The sequence below is a fragment of the Danio rerio genome, chromosome 18, assembly GCF_052040795.2.
Source record: "Danio rerio strain M-AB ecotype USA chromosome 18, GRCz13ab, whole genome shotgun sequence".
Taxonomy (NCBI): domain Eukaryota; kingdom Metazoa; phylum Chordata; class Actinopteri; order Cypriniformes; family Danionidae; genus Danio; species Danio rerio.
This window is the reverse complement of record NC_141038.1, coordinates 27,262,671-27,277,285: the sequence shown is the minus strand read 5'-3', so window position 1 is coordinate 27,277,285 and position 14,615 is coordinate 27,262,671. Positions and strand designations below refer to the sequence as shown.

The 14,615-nt window shown below is 33.4% G+C and overlaps 2 protein-coding genes and 1 long non-coding RNA gene across 6 annotated transcripts in view; 2 read left to right on the top strand and 1 right to left on the bottom strand.

Moving 5' to 3' along the window:
* The window catches only part of LOC147839744 (uncharacterized), a 512,229-nt gene that overhangs the window by 200,587 nt on the left and 297,027 nt on the right, over positions 1-14,615 (top strand). The window lies entirely within an intron of this gene.
* The window catches only part of fkbp16 (FKBP prolyl isomerase 16), a 95,276-nt gene that overhangs the window by 56,351 nt on the left and 24,310 nt on the right, over positions 1-14,615 (bottom strand).
* Positions 6,202-8,155, top strand: LOC147839746 (uncharacterized). Its single transcript, XR_015515501.1, has 4 exons — positions 6,202-6,330; positions 6,999-7,049; positions 7,165-7,227; positions 7,341-8,155. It is a non-coding gene; the product is annotated as an uncharacterized LOC147839746 (long non-coding RNA).

Below are 14,615 nucleotides of genomic sequence, written 5' to 3'. Positions count from 1 at the left end.
ACATGTCTTGTGTATTCTATAGTCTTTGATAATGCTCACTATTAGTGATGGGTCGTTCTTAAATGATTCGTTCATTTTGAACAAATCTTTTGTATGACTCAAGAACGATGAGTCCTCTCAGGGAGTGATTTGTTCATTTGCACATGTGCACATTTGTGCAGGTGGAGTAGAAGATTAGTTCATTTTTCGAGTCCTCTATCAAGTTTAAGTCATTGGTTCATCACGTGACAGACAGAAGCCAATCATATGCATTTAGAGCTGGAAAGCGATTTGATCCATTCATCTCTCGAGTCCTCGGATTGATTCATCCGTTCATCATGTGACAGACAGAAGCCAATCATCTTCATTTAGAGCCGGAAAGAGATTTGAACCATTCATCTCTCGAGTCCTCGGTTTTGAGTCACCTCTTTACATGCTGTCACGTGATAAACGAATGACTCAAAAACCAGAAGACTCAAAAAATGAACTAATCATGGCTCCTTTTGTCTCAGACTGTGTGCACTGGTTAAGCTTATATGGACCTGTCTGTGTGACGTGGACAAGCCTCTTAAATTTATAGACCTGTCAAAAGGGGTGAGCAGACATAATCAGGTAAAGCAGGTAAACAATTAAATTATTATTTTCTCTTTCTTTTAGCATTCTAGTTATAACTTGTTTTTAGTGTGATCAACGCTTGGTGTAGTTGGAGATGAGTTTGGAAGAGACTCTTAACATTTTAATAATATTTTGCCAAATTAAACGAAATGACTTGAAAAAAAGATTTGTTCATCTCACTGTACGAAACTCAAAGGTCAGTAAAATGATTCAAACATCCCATCACTACTTACTACTCTTGAGTACTTCTAGAAGGGCTACTTTTTACTCATACTTACAGTAATATTTAGAACATATACATTTACTCCTTTCACCACTGTGCATAAGTGCAGTTGAAACCAGAATGATTAGCCCTCTGAATTATTACCCCTCACCCCCCCCCCCCCAATATTTTTCTCAATTTCTGTTTAACAAAAATAATATCTTTGCAACACATTGCAAAACATAATAGTTTTACTAACTCTAATTTTCTAATAACTGATTCTTTTATCTTGCCATGATGACAGCAGATAATATTTTACTAGATCCTTTTACTAGATCAGACACTTCTATACAGCTTAAAGTGACATTTAATGGATTAACTAGGTTATGTTAACTAGACAATTTAGAATAATTAGGCAAGTCATATATAACAGTGGTTTGTTCTGTAGAAAATATAAAATATAAATATAAAATAATCTAAATTGCTTTTATTCTAGTCGAAATAAAACAAAAACAACTTTCTCTAGGCGTAAAAATGTTACAGGAAATGCTTTCTTTTACAGAAATGATTTTTTTCTCTGCTGTTAAACATCATTTGAGAAACATTTGAAAATGAAAAAAAAAATCACAGGATGGCTAATAATTCTGACTTCAAATATGTCAATATGAAAATAAGGTGTTTATTTATTTATTTATTTATTTTTGTTTCCTGCGCAGTTCTTATTTCAGTCACACATGTTCTTCCTGTCCATATTTATACAATAGGCATTTACTTTACAGACCTTCAGCTTTAACCTTTAATCTTTTTACATTCAGCTTCTGAAATCTGCCATTTAGGACAGAGCTGCTTGTTTCTGTTGCCTTGACAAGAGCTGTTTCGAGGGTCTCCACATGTGTCTCTCTGCTGTGGTTCTCTGTCCTCTTTATCTTTTGTACGTTAGGCTGGTAATGGCGAAGGGTCAGCGTCTCTGACGTTTATTCTGACGTGTATTGTTCTCACACGTATCATGCCGTGGGTGAGATGATATCTCATTTCTGTCACCTCACAAAGACCATTTTCTCCTGAGTTTGCTGATAACATATGCTACATCCGCTTGACCAAAGGCAGCTAGTCTCACTTAACCAGGGTTTTCGCTGGGTCTGGTAGAGTGTGTAGTTTATTGTCGCCATTTTGACAGGAATAAAGCATCAAACTGATACAGAAAGCAAGCAACTTCACTTTTTTTCATTTTCATGTGCGACATACTGAGACATTTAGGCTTGTTTATCTAAAATAGGACAGTAATGCATTTTAAAAAACTACTAGCTTGATTGGCTGCACACACAGTCAAACTGTCTTTGTGGTGATTTTCAAATGCTGCTATGATATTTATATTGGACAAACTATATATTTCTAAACTATATTTACACTGAAAACTATTTACATGGGCTCAAATAAGTTGTTTACAGCCATTTACCTTTAAAAAAAATGTAAATGCAATAAAAAATCTTTAAATCATTTTTTTTCAGTGAACCTTATACCTTAAACAACAGAAAGGATTCGGCATTTTAACATCTTACTTTATTACAAAATTAGTATATCTTCACACATGGTCATAAACAACTGGTATTTTTGTACCTTAAGGGGTGTTTGGTTCTAATAATGTACCAAGAGCACACACACAAAGGTATAAATGAGATTGTTCAAGCCAATATGAATTAAGCACTAATTGAAAGGGTGTGTGATGGTGTAGGATGGTGACGCACATTCTGACTCACTGATAAAAATCACTTATTTCACTGGATTTGAGCATTCTTAAAAAACATTGTGATAGTGTGAGTGCAGCAAAATAAAAATATCATTGTTTTAGTGGTTTTAGATATTTTTATTTTAAAAAAATATTATTTTTTTTAATATATATTTTAAAATATATAATTTAGCCTTATATGTGTATTACTGTGTGTAAATTCTTGCTTCTAAACAATTAGGTCCCTAAAACTGTGATTCTGAAGATGCTTAATGAACTTGATAAATGAAAGCTGTCTTTGATTATCAGTCTGTCATCCTCCAGACATCAAACACTGCATGCAAATGCTGTTAGAGTAAGTAAAAGTTCTGCCAAGAACTATAATTCAGCCAACAGATTGTTCATTTAAATATGCGAGTCATTCCTGTAAGTGCTTAAAGGGATAGTTCAGCCCAAAATGAGAATTCTGTCATCATGTCTTTACTTGTTCTAGGTTTATTTCTTTTTTTTAGCACAAATGAAAAAGCTGCAAATCTTTTACCATTGACTTCCATAATATTTGTTTTTCCTATTATGGAGGTCGAAGGTTACATGATTTCATCTTTCTTCAAAATGTCTTTCATTGTGTTTAACAGAAGAAAGAAACTCATGAAGGTTTAAAACCACTTGAGGGAGAGTAAAGAGTGAGTACATTTAAATTTTTTTTGAGTGAACTATCCCTTTAATCCCACGCTGTTCACATGATATTTAGTAAATCATTATTATGCATGTTCGTCACTCCCAAGTTTTGCAATGTGTACGTGACCATTTCTCTATACAGTAATAATAAATCACAAAATAAGGTCAGGCTTGGGTGTGTTGGTCTGCCTTCAGTGTCAAGGGTTAATACCTTTAAAGAACAGTGAGTGATTTTATGTCTTTTGTGAATTAATATTATTATTATATACAAGTTTAATCAACACTTAAAGTAACTAAGTTTACATCAGTAATTAAATTATTTGCCTTAATCTGAATAAAACATTAATATGATTAAGGTGTTTACATGAGTTATTTTTTGAATATTTATTTCATGATCCCATGTTGAATGTTATAGCACAATATTCTATCAATATCAATGTTGTGTTACCACGCTATCCACATTTTCTATAGAGTTTCCTGTAATTTCGGGTGTTTCATTTTTAATTTGTCTGCTTTAACTGCAGTTTTGCACTTTCACTTTCATCCAGGACCATTTCATTCATGCCCCCATGACGAATGAGATATTAGATGCGAGTTTGAACTGCTGGAAGAGTGTTGTTTTAATGGAATTTGATACCGTATACCATATGGGAAAAAAAAAAAACTCTGCATTTCACGATGTAGGTGTCATTGTGCATTAATATAAAAGCTTATCAGATGTACAGTATGAAGTAAAATAAATAATGTTTAGTTTTATACACTACATTTATCTTTTAAAATAGCTTACATTAGCAAATAAAACTTTTTGCCCAGTAGGACTGGGCAAAAAGGGGATGTATCCCAGACAATTTTAGAAGCTGTCATTCATTCATCCTCACTATATAAGGTCTTGGTCTCTTTTTTGTTTCTTATTTATCCTCAAAGAGAGAAAAAAGAATGGCATCTTAACCTTGTACTGAGTTGCTGTTTAATGTATAATAAATCAGACTCATTTAAAGGAGCGCCACTGCGAAAAAAAAATATATATATATATGAATTCATGTTACACTTCCGACTATACAGTGCATTTTTCTTTTTCTTAAAATGCACATATTTTTGAGGTAAGGGATGTTTTCAGTTGCCATCCACTGTTAGTCAGACAGACTCGTCCAATTTCTCAAACTCCAAATCTAAATCAGAAGCAGAATAAAAAAGTCTCCTCATAAAAGCCGGCGTATCAACGCACCGTTAAATTGAAAACATATGATTCAATTCGCACCTTCCGATTGGTTCTCAGGACATAGCGACATTGCGGCTGATTCTGGGATTTAGGTGATTTGAAGCAAAAATATTTGTTGAACATGTACTATGTGCCTAAAGCATTCACTCAATGTCATTAGCTCATTTTTGGCGGAAGTGGTGCTTAGCGGCTTTTGCATCTGAACTCTTCATTTATCCCTTCGCTGTTGTAAGTGTTTTTATGTATAATGTCCATACAAATTATATCATTTGTTGTTATAATAAGTTTATAGTATCATGGCTAGTTAATCAATCAATCAATCAATCAATCAATCAATCTTGTCCCTGGAAATCATTTCCAAGAAACAAATGTTTCCTTTAAAAAAAAAAAAGTTATTTTCAGACTACTGTGAATGTGGAGTTGATTTAGTTGATAACGCTAAAGTTACCAGGAGCAAGTGGAGTATGAGTAAATAAACAGCGGGCAGAAGAAGCATTAAGTGCTGTGCATGCACAGGTCAAGCAAGAGGCAAGATTTGCACTAACCAAATATTTAGTCTCACGTAGAATGAAAAAAGAATGTTATGCAGAACATTTGCAGCCAAACATTAGGCAGTCTTGAGTCTGTTATTATTGAGCTGAGCTTTGACATGTGTCAGGGATGAACTGGCTGTTATCTGCAGTGTGATTGTATCTGTGTGTGGGTGTCTGTGTTTGTGCGTGTGTTTGTGCTCTGGGTCACGTGTGGGCCCTAGATTTTGGAAATGCAGGTGGAAACTTGGGTGGGGAAAGAGCTGTTATGATCTTACTAGTCATGCAAGCCATATCGAACTTTTAATGAATGCCTGTCAATGGGTTAATAGTGTACCAGTGCACTTCTTAAAAAAACAAGAAACTTTTATCGTATGAATCATTATTATGGTTTCATTTAGTATTTTGGCACAGGCAACAAAAACAGCTACAGTGTCCGCAGAATTCCCATATTCAGAAAGGTGTAATAAATAACCTGATGAGCATTTTGAGCTGAAACTTTACATATACATTCTGGAGACACCAGCAACTTATTTTAAATCTTGAAAATGAGGCAAAGTAGGTGCCCTTTAAGTCATTGTTAAGGTAGGAGTAAGGAAGTGCACACAAACGAGTGAGAAGTCAGAGCACACACACACACAAAGTGAGTATGCCCCCAAATCAGTGAATAGCTATTTGGTTTGGTGCCTTGCTAAAAGGGCTTTTTTATTCGATCGAATTTTATGTAATCTCAACCGAAACACTAAGAGAGGGCAGGACATAGTGTAGCTTCTCCCCTTTTCAAAAAACAGCCAATAGCGCTTTGTTTCATCACCAGTCTGCCAGCGAGGGTGGTTAAGCTCAAGTGCATCAAATGAAAAGCAAATCAAGAAGCGTCTTAAAGGGGGCGGGGCGGGGCATGCCATATACTAGAGAGCATTCGATTGGTTATGATGTGATACGAAACTGTTGTATGAGCGTGAATAAATCCATTTAGGCGGAAGTGACAAACTACAAGCTTTATACACTCAAAAAAATGAATTATGGCTTTAGTTGGTCCAAAGAATGTAACTATGTTTAAATTAAACAATTTGCTTATGTTTGTGTATTAAAAATAAAAGCGTTGTGTTGGAAAAAATGAGAAAAAGTAAGTTTTCACATTTAAACAGCTCGCTTATGTAACATGAATGAAAGGGAGTTGTGTTGCTTCTGCAGTACTGCATTTTGGTCAATAGGTGGAGTAATATCTGCACATGCGCAGTTTCAAAACAACACAGGAAGTAAGAAGATTCAAACCACAACGATCACTCTTAGCTCGACGCCATATTATGGGATTCAAAAGATGAAGATTACAGTACAAATTGAGAACGTGCACAAAGCTTTCCCCAATGTGGACACACAGGTGAGATTTTTTTTTACTTTTTATGTATTTATACTGAGGCTGTGACAACATTTGAATCATAAATGTACTCTCTTGTAATACTATGTTGTGTTTGTGTATAGTATTGCTATGAAATTGCCATGTTCCCTGTGTCTTTTCCACATTATAGACAGATAAATGTATAGTTTGTTTTGCATTCCTGTGAAATTTTATACTTGGTATATATTAACTCCCCCAAAATAAAGTTGCAAACGTTGGTAGTAAGAAATAGTCATGTTAGAATAGTCTAAGCTTTTCACTCATCACACGTGCTGCTGATAATGTGACAATAAAAGTGATTTGATTTTTTATTTGATTTGATAGTCTTTATTTTAAATGAGTGTCAAGCAGTTTGTCAAGTTTGAATGCCAGTTTTAATAACTTACATAATATTAATTAAAATGTGGTGTTGGCACATTGTTATTTATTATCTAATTGTATTCAAGCCTGTTAACTTAAAAAAAAAATCTTGACAAGCATATGTGACACTTAAATAGGATGACATCTAGCATGATGACATATTTAATGTAAGCTTATTTGTTTGGTCATCTAACACGTTTAAATTTTTAAGCTTAGTAGTTTGCTATTTGTATTATTATATTTTATTATTTTAAATCTTTGCTCACTCACATCTATTTTCTCCTTCACAGGTTTACAGCTCAACCTCTAAAGTCCCATATCTGGCTGAGGAGACTGTGGAGGTACTCTGCCTTTAGATGCCTATACACACATTAAAATGATGTACAGTAAAAATTACTAGTAATTTTAACTAATAATTATTTAGTAAATTACTAATTGTCATTTCATGTCATTTAGAACATCACCAGTGGAAAAAAGGTGTGAATGCATCCTCAAAGCCCCTAAGTGAGGGAGTACATGGTAAGCTATTTTTTTTTTTTTTTTTAAACATTTTGTATTTCTTAAACCAATTCCTCCTTTCACCTTTGATCTGTTGGTAAATGTTTTATTTTTTTACCTGACTTCTTTTTTAGGATGCTGGGCATGATGAAGCGCAAACCTTGATGTGCAACACCACCTTATGAATCTACAGTGGTTACATTAACATTTAGCAGACTTTTTTTTATCTAAAGTGACTTACAATTGAGGAGACATTCAGCAAATCAACAAGAAGAGGCAACACACCCAAGATGTGCTAATTATACAAAAAATTTTAAGAATTAAGAATGCTTCTACATGTGGTTTGTCAAGCCCACACACCTGTGTGAAGCAGACTTCATGCACAATGTTTTGTTTTTTAGATATAGGGACTGGTTGTAAGAAAGTGTCTGGTGCAAATGTGCATAAATGGTGCAAGTGTCAGAGATGAATGTGTGTAGCTATTGCATGTTCTGTGATGGTTGGTCTAATTTATGGTTTAGTGCTTTTCGTGTTACTTTGCTTTAAAATGTTAATCTTTCTTTGAACAACTGAAGTGTTATCTGCTTTTTCAGTGTAAAGAAGGTTACAGTATAGTTTACAAAAGGAGACTTAATTTTTCTATGTATATTTTTGATATATCATTTGAAGGCAGAATATTATTTTTGAATGTTTTTTGTAATATATGAAAAGTATTATTATGAAAAGTGTATTTTATGATGTTTTTGTAAGCATATTTTTAAAATCATTTATTGTTTTCAATTTGCTTCATACTTGTATTACTAATATTTTTACTAGTATTAATATTTTAACTTATTGTAATAAGTGAAGATACAGATAAAGACAGTATTTGGATTTTGATAATCATTTTATTGCTGGAAAATGTGTAAAACTGTAAAAATGCTTTTGAATAAACTCAATGAAACGGAAACTGTTTTTTTATTTGGTTAAACATAACAATATCAATTTTAGAATAATTGAACTTAAATAACTACATTGATTAAAGCTAAATTATAAATGTTACGTTGATTGAACTAAAAAACATTACATTACCTTTATGTAACTAACTTAAGTTCACTAAAATTAATATTCTTTCTTAAAGGTAACTTAACTTGGTTACGTGGAACCAGTGGACAAAAAAAAGTTAATTAACGCCAACATATCATTTTTTTGAGTGTATGATGATATCAGTTTTTTATCTTCTAAACACAAATTTTGTCACTGTTTTGAGCACACTAGCTTATAAATATTTTAAAATTGAACAATACTAATACTAACATTTAAAAAACTTTCATGGGACCTTTAAGGGCATCTCAAAGATGTAAAAAGTGAGATTTCATTCACTCCCTGGGAAGTCTAACTCTCTAACCATTACCCTATAACTGCCCCTTGCCCTTTTAATACCCCTTGAAATAGAGTGTAACATGGTAGGGATGGAGATATGGGACACCACTACAACACATGAACACATCATCATATGTCGCCACTAGCTCTTACGTCAAGTCAGCAAGTTTAGCAAATTCCTCACTTGCAAAGTTGCTATTTTGAAGTCGATGTATTTGGACTAACGCTGTTCATTTCAACTTGAAATGTAAATGTGAGTTTCTTGAGGCTTCACTGTTATGACTGATGGATCATTTTGCAAGAAGATCGAAACTGCACAGTGTATTTACTCACATCAGTGCTCATATTTATTCTGGACACTAATAATCTGATTTTAATATGATTAACACAATATTTTAATTAAGAGTCTACCATGTAAACAGTCATTTTTAATGAATTTAAAACTCTACTGCACGCATTATGATAAATCTATAGAAAAATATATTAAAAATATACATTTTCTTAAAATGGCTTAACTTGAAGTGCTGTAAAACATTTTTTTTTAAATTTCTTTTTTTAAGGTACTTTATGATATGTTGCCATATCGTCACCTTGGAATTATAAGGTTCTATCTGCGTTCTGAATGATTTTGAGATATTGAGCTTTAAAGTTTTTGCATTCCACAGCAAACAGTATGTGTTTAACATTTGTTTTTAAAATAAAATGTCTTCAAATTTAAACAACTTATAAAAAACATACCATAATATAATAAGTTGTCATTTGATAAGAAAATGTCAATAACTCAATTTTGGCAAAAATGTCAGATAGAACCTTCTATTTAAGGTGATAATATGGCAACAACGTCTAACTGTAAATCTAACTTAGAAATTTCAAATTTAAAACTTTCCTTAATTAACAATTTTGTTGTTTGAAATGATTTCATTGGTGTTGCTGTATTTTAAGCTTTAACACAGAACTTATAAATGACACTTTATACATGCAACAACTGTTATTCCAACAACTTCCATTTATTCCATTCTTTTTTGCTGAATATTTTTCAAAACAAACCTAATGTTTTATTATCATGTACACAACATACAGTAAAGATAAATATTTTCTCCAGTAAATATTATAACATAAAAAAAACAAGTAATATATCCAGATGCATCGGAATAATGTAGCTACTAGCTAACAATGCTTATATATTATATATTATTTACTATACTACGCCTGTCTTATCTGCCTCTGGGCTAACTTACCTGAACCGTCTCTATCAAATCTCCAGTCTGCATCATTTTTATGGTCACTAAAACCCATCTCATCCTCACTTTCATCTGCAGGAAGAGTCAGTTCTGTCGTTCTTTCACTTACCATAAAACATGGTGGTGCTCACTAATACACTGTTCCCTGTATTCATAGCTATTCAAAAGTTGCATTGCCATTAAAAACTAGATTCTATCCATAATGCAAATGCCATTAACAGACAACTAATCAACATTATATTACCAGCATTCATGGTGTTATTGTTAAAAGTTCACAACTGACCTTGCTAGATAGCTAACCCATTGCAATATTGTATGTTTCACTATTGCACAGTGTTGCCATTTGACAACACACACATTTGATCGATTTACAAAAAAAAAAAACAAATTTGATTAAAAAAAAAATGAGTGATGAATATGTAAACATAACTTACTGGAGGTGATGTTTTAGATTTTTTTGTGGATCTGACATAATTTGATCCTTTGTTTTTATTGATGTTTACATTTGCATTTAGCAACTCACAATAAACGGCAGTCTATCAGAAATCACTCTACAGAAAATATGTCATGTGACTTAACCAAAGCACATCATTGGATACACTGAGGTCTTCTCTTTCCAGCAACAACACCAAAAAAAAAATGTTTGTCTTAAAGAAACAGTGGCAGAGAAATAAACATATGTATCATGTTGCCATATGGTTACACTGTGCAGTAGAGGGTTAATTCAATTAAGGTCAAAATTGAATAATGGGCTGATTTTCACATTTTATTATTGAAATATTGAATATTGAAATGCAGTACAGACATGTAAACACAGTAATCAAATTATTACCATCATTTAGGATTTTCTCCACATTCTGTGACAGGAGAGTCTATATTGGCACTAGTTTTTGTTTTTCTCCCATACGACATGCTGTATTAAATTTCATTTAAACAACACTCTTCCACCAGTCCTTAATTCATACTCTCATCCAATATCTTGTTTGTCAAGGGAGAGGGCATGCAGGAAATTTTTTAGCAAATTTTGTGAATTTTAATTTCTTGGAAGATCACGACCATAACACACTATCTACGGTTCCATCCATTCATTTTATGAACATTTTGGATATGCGCATAAATACGGTTGATGGAAGATAAACTCTTTATTTGATAAGAAAAGATGCGCATAAACTACAACAGAAACACTTTTATCGAACAAATTCCAGTATGTGCATTAAAAAAAGTGATATGATTCTGTTGTAAGAGATCGTGTGATCATAAAAATGTGTGACGATGGACAAACCAGCAGGCTGAGCACACTGTAAAATATCTTAATTGTTGTTTTAGTCATTCTGAAACACCTTAACCGTTTGAGTATTAGTGTTATTATGTTATTAATTAACTCCAGACCTGTCAAGAGTGTCTGTGCTCCACGTCTCACGCCTTTAAAAGCCACCACGCATACATAGCCTTCTGAGGCATAAGTCATTTATTAAATAAAGAAAAGATTGACGCAGCTTCTCCTACTGTTGCAAATTCCGTTTTTAATTTTGATATTTGGCGCCAGTTAACCAGGAAGTGACGCTTTTGTTCTCTTTGACTCCTTGGAAGGAAACACTTCTTTATTTGAATGTCTTTAAGTGATATACCAGTTTTGTGCTTTCATTTAATTAGCATTTTTGGATGGAAACATAAGTAATGGTCAGCAGTGTGGATACATCATATTTTGGTAATGGTACAGCTTCTTGGAACCTCACCCAAGATGCTACTAAAAAATGTACCAGGTACAAGGTATGAAACCGTGGAAAGGCCACCGGTCTAATAGTGTTGTTTTGGTTGGCAAGTTCTAGTTGCACATGCCTCAAGAGTGAGCAGAACATGCATTCAAATAATGCCATCATTTTCACTATCTCTTGTTTTTGTATTATACAAATAGACTAAAATTATATTCTTATCATTTTTAAAGACTTTGAGACCTGCTTTTCAAAAATGTGCATTATCAGGCTTCCAAAGTGCTGTTAAATGAATGTCCAAAATGCATTTACTCGAGAATCATGCCCTAAGCTGGTTAGAACAAAATGTACTGTGTGCTGAAAGTCAATGATCTGGCTTTGATCAAAGTCTCAAACCTAGTGACTACACACAGGAATGCAGAATAATGCACAGCACCACACTATTCTTCAACATTTACATATTATAGCTAAGATATTTTATAGTGCTTTCCAAAGTAAAGGTCAATGAGTTTAGTAATAGCTCAATGACCAGCAACCAAATTCCAAAGACATCAATGTCACTGATTGTGGGTGTGTTTTCATCTGAATTTTGCTGTGAGTGAGTGAGCGAGCGTGTGCACTTGTGAGTGTGTGAATGTGTCTGGATGTGAATTTATGTGACTGTGTGTGTACCTCTGCCTGCCAGCTGGGAGTGGCTCTGATTCACTTTTCTACAGGAGTTCCAGCTCAAGCATTTAACAGTCTTAATCTCTGAAATCACATGACTTGGGCTCTTATCATGAACCTGCTGCATGTTTCCAAAGCTACACATGATGATGAATGACAGTAGTTTGTTCTGATATTTGCATACATTTTAACCTTACAGGCTAGCATGTGGTTATACTCTGCGTGACATGTAAAGAGGACATTCAGGCACGCAGGAAAATGCAAGCATTTGAAAGATTGCTAGTAAGGAGCTAAGTGATGTAAATAAGCCAAGCTAAAAAGAAAGATGTACATTTGCATATCAAGTTTCGGCCAATAGGCATGCTGTCAGTATTCGGATGTCAAAAAGCTTTTCATAAAAATGCAGTGCTGCTGCACGTCAGCAGGGATTGGTCACTCACTGTGAGTCATGCAAGTTCTCAAGTTCTCTCTCTTTTACACACACACTCATATACACTGATTCATATTGTGTGATTTCAGTAAAATGGTTTATGCTAAATTATCAATTTTAAATTATATAGTTGTAATGTTCCTATTTATATAATAGAATTTAATTTTATTTATTTATTATTATATTAATATTATTTTATTTATTATTATTGTATAAATATTGTATATAATTTTGTATATAATCATATACATATTACAACATTTATTAATATTAATATTTTATAATTAGGCCCACATGGAATCTGTGCGTGCAGAAACCACAGATTTCTGCAGATTTTTGGCCCATCAATGAGTCTATTTATTTTCTTGTTTAAATATGTGTTAATTTATATCTATTCAGTTTTTTAATTAATTTTAGTAATAATATTGACCAATATTAAAGTGTTCATTTGATTTATTTACAATACAGTTTTTGCAGTAATATTTTCTGTCTGTTAGTAGATATTATATTATATGATAGACTTGCTTTGTTCACCAAATAAGTGGATCTAGTTAGATTTGCATTGTAAACATTAAATAAAAGTTAAAAAGTTTTTATTTTTCATTTAATATATTAAATTCTTAGTTATGATAATCCCCAAATAATTCCACATAAATCCACATTTTTTTTATAAGCGTAAGGTGTAAGCAAAGTGGGGATCTTGCTTTTTCTGTTATTGGGCTTCCACCCCACATCAGACACGCTACAACTCTATCTGTTTTTCAAAAGCTCCTGAAACTGCATCTTTGTTCTTTTGCATTTAAGCCCTTTTAATGTTGAGGGGTTTGCCTTATGTTTAATTGCTGTGTATGTGATGTAGGACTTATTTTAATTAGTATCGATTGAGTTCAGCACTTTTAAACTTTATAAATAAACAAACTAACTAACTACAAAATTCTCCACAGAAATAGCAAAAAATATCCTTAGATTCTGTCTGGCTCAAATTATAATATATTATTATATTTATAAATTTTGAACATCAAAGAACTGAAAGAGCTCTCAGATTTATTATGCAGATGTCTGATTATGCTTAAGTTTTAATTCTTCCACCTGTTTCCTCAGTTCCCTCATCTCCATTCTCTATCATTATCATACTTTTGACACATTTTGACACACTCAAAAGTTGTAAATACATATTATCGTAAATCAAGAGGGGGGTGGGGAGTGGAGGGGTGGTGGTTAAAGTAATCTGGAATGGCAAAGAAAGCATTCCTGCAAGACTCACAGAGTTCATTTAGATTCTTTGGATTAATCTTTAATGCTTCCTTTTTCATCTTACCACAGACATGCTCAATTATGTTCATGTCTGGTGACTGGGCTGGCCAAACCTGTAGCACCTTGACCTTCTTTGCTTTCAGGAACTTTGATGTGGAGGCTGAAGTATGAGTAGGAGTGTTATCCTGCTGAAGAATTTGCCCTCTAATGTGGTTTGTAACGTAATGGGCAGCAAAAATGTCTTGATACCTCAAGCTGTTGATGTTGCCATCCACTCTGCAGATCTCTTACACACACCCATACTGAATTTAACTCCAAACCATGTTTTTTTCTTCAGCAAACTCAACTGATTTGTGTGAGAATCTTGGATCCATGTGGGTTCCAATAGATCATCTAGAGTATTTGTGATGATCGGGATGCAGCTTAACAGATCATTCATCGAAAAAATCTACCTTCTAAATCTACCTGGAGAGACCTTTTGAGGTCTTACCGGTGACTCAAAGAATCGAATTTAAGATCTTTCTCATTGTGAATAAGGCCCTACATGGTCTGGGCCCACATTATTTATCCCAACTGATTTTTGTCTATACAACATCCAGACACTTGCGTTCCGCTGATCAGCTTTTTTTTATTTATTTTTTTATTAGAAGGGCCCACCTTAAAAGTAGTGGCGAACGTACTTTTGCCATAGCAAGTCCTCGCCTCCGGAACACGCTGCCATTAGAACTAAAAAAGGCTTTGCCA